The sequence below is a fragment of the Dromaius novaehollandiae genome, chromosome 3, assembly GCF_036370855.1.
Source record: "Dromaius novaehollandiae isolate bDroNov1 chromosome 3, bDroNov1.hap1, whole genome shotgun sequence".
NCBI lineage: Eukaryota > Metazoa > Chordata > Aves > Casuariiformes > Dromaiidae > Dromaius > Dromaius novaehollandiae.
The window spans coordinates 120113585-120116903 of NC_088100.1; positions in this window are offsets into that span (position 1 = coordinate 120113585).

The window sequence follows — 3319 nt, forward strand, 5'->3', positions numbered from 1 at the left end:
ACATGGCGAAAGCGGAGCAGGCCTCAGCCTCGAACCGCAGCACGAGCTCAAATTCAAAGAGCCTTTCACAGATGATGTCACCGCAAACCTGAAGCTCGGCAATCCTACAGACAGAAATGTGTGCTTCAAAGTTAAGACCACAGCACCACGTAGATACTGTGTAAGACCTAACAATGCAATTATCGATGCAGGAACACCATTTAATGTTTCTATGATGCTGCAGCCTTTTGACTATGATCCTAATGAGTAAAGTAAACACAAGTTTATGGAGGAAAAAAAAAAAACCCAAAACACCCACCAACCAACAGTCTATGTTTGCTGCAGCTGATACTTCAGATATGGAAGCGGTATGGAAAGAGGCAAAACCAGAAGAACTCATGCATTTGAAACTTAGGTGTGTGTTTGAGCTACCAATGGAAAATGATACGCTTTATGACATAGAAATGAGATTGTATCTACAACTGCAACAAAGACAGATTCTTCTGTAATGTCTAAATCAATAAGTTCCTCTTCGGAGGCACCCAGCTTGAGCTGTAATTACTGCACGCGTGTCATTAAAATTTAATTATTTAATTTGCTTTGATTTGGCTCTGAACTTTTCTGCGGGAACCTAGGGTCAGGCCCTGTTATGGTGGCTGACAAGCCTAACTTCCATAACAGTTTGGTGACCCAGGTGGGACCCTAGGCGACCACTGTCAGGGCCTCTTGTCTCCAAATGATCATCTGGTGCCATCGGGTGAGTTCACCTGGGATCTTTTGGCAATGAGAGGCACCGAAAAGGTGTGTCTTAAATTCCTGCCTAAATTCTAAATTCTGGTCTGGTAACAGTGCACTGTAAGGGGTATGCAGGCTGGCCACCGTAAGGCGTACCAGGGGATGGGTGCGAGTCCCATCCCCAGGGTTTGAGTGGGTTTTAAGTTCCAGCTCAGACCGGCCGGAAAGGGGAGTGTGCAGCCTGATCAGCATAAGGCGCACTGCAAGACTGTAAAACAGAAGTCTAGAGTCACTGTGACTGGTGTGAGTGTGAACAGTACTGTGTGTGCGAGTGTGCATAGCCTGGGAACCGGCTGGGGCGCCCATCGGCTGACGAAGCCGCCCGATGCGAAGGGACAGCAGTCCTAGCAGTTAAAGACTCAGGTGGTGTGAGTGCGGTTCCCAGAGAGTGAGAGAAAGAGACTGTGTGATTTTAAAAAAAAAAAAAAGGAAAAAAAAAAGAAAAAAAAAAGTTGGTCCAACTATGTCAGGAGGATTGCCCATTCCTGACAAAGGAGGAAAACCCAGCGGAACCCAGCAAGGGACTTTTGATCAGCAGGCTAAATTGTCCTATGATTTCTTTTTTTTTTTTTTTTTTTTTTCACCAAAATGCAAAAGTGCTACAAAAAACTTATTACAAGAGACCAGGCCCAAGACATTATTTGAAGTTGCCCCCATTGCCAAAATGTATCCCCATTACCACCCTACTTAGGGACCAACCCTCGAGGCCTGCAACCCTGCAATGTCTGGCAGACAGACGTTACCCATTATCCCTCATTTGGAAGATCGAAATATGTCCATGTCTCTGTAGATATCTTTTCCCATTATGTTGTTGCTATTACCCATGTTGGGGAAAAAAGCCGTGATGTGTGTCGTCACTAGCTTGCCTGTTTCGCCACAATGGGGGTTTCCACTCAGATTAAAACTGACAATGGTCCCGCGTACACTGCACAACGAACGTGGGCATTTCTTCAAACCTGGGGGGTCACTCATGTGACTGGAATTCCCTATTCCCCAACTGGCCAGGCAATAGTAGAATGTACCCATCGTACTATAAAAAACATGCTTGAAAAACAAAAAAGGGGGAATAGGCCCAGTGCCTGCTGACAAGAGCAGCTGTGGAAAGCCTTATACATTCTCAACCTCTTAAACCATTATACGGACCAAAGTGCAGTTAATAAGCATTTCTCATGCCCTACATGGTGAGAACAGCCTTGGGTTCACTACAAGAACCTGGAAACAGGTCAATGGAGTGAACCAGTAGACTTAATAATGTGGGGGAAAGGTTATGCTTGTCTCTCTACAGGTAACAGGCCTCATCGGATGCCTGCACGGCTGATCCCACCTGTTGACGCATCCCTCGAAACACCAAACAAGGACTGAGAGTCAGTTAAGATGAGCCTATTTTGGGACATTTTCTGGCAATATCTGCCTGCCTCATGCAGGGTCAATATCGATTCATAAAAGCTTACTGTGACTACGCGACCTTACTAATAACTTGTAGATAGAATCAGAGTGGAACCCTTTTGAGGAATAGGATGGACGTTAGGTTTGGGATCGTGGGTTAAGAAGGTACTGGCATGTGGATTGGTAATCTTGCTAAGATTTCTAGCCCTTGCTATCTATCTCCCCTGCTTAATAAGCCTTATGCAGAGAATGACTCAAAGGGCTTTGCATCGAGTGCTTGTTGTACAAATACACACTGCATTGGCAATATTTAGTTTAGAAAATAAAAAAGGGGGAGATGTAGGGGCAGACAGCAAGGGATTGGACAACATAGAGTTAAGGAGCTGAAAGCCTTGGGAGGAATAAATAGTAGTATGATAGATAGAGTAGATAAGGTAATAGCCGCACAGGTTGGGAAGGAGTGATGATGGGAACATGACTTTCGAGAAAGTACCGATTTGGGCTAGAGCTTATATAAAGGGCTTGCTTGCTTGAATAAAGTTGATTCTGATCCAGCACATCGAAGTCCGTGGATCAGACCGCCACAGAGTAAGAGCTCTAATCTTGTTGGTTCTTAAATCAACCCCAGTATCCAGATCCACTATGGGTTGTCATCTACTCTGTTCCACCCATGACACTGGGCTGCGCTACCTCTGTAGTGGGAAAGATGTGGTCCGCTGTCAAGGAATGAGAAATAGTTCTGTTTATTGAATTTGAGAAGTGTCATTCTGTATTGGCATCTTTTCTTGTCATTGCAATGTTCTTAAGAAATAAATCAATACAGTTAATTTTAGTGCCTGGGCAATATGATTGACAATCCACAGGGGGACAAGCCTCTACTTTTCAAATAGTTACCATATAGGACATCTTTGATACAGGCATTCCCATACTATAATTATGTCTTGGTGATAGCCTGGCAAACTTTGTGGAGTTTGCTGTTAGGACTGTTAACAAGGTGTTACCTGGAGCAAACAGGGGTCCTTGTAATGTTGGCCTTTCTTCTCTGATTGAGAGAAGACACAGAGGGCCTTTTGGAGACCACAGCCATTTGTTACTGCTCATCTGGTAGGATTTCAAACTGAAAACCTGAAGAAGAGGGAAAGCAAGAAACTGTATTGAA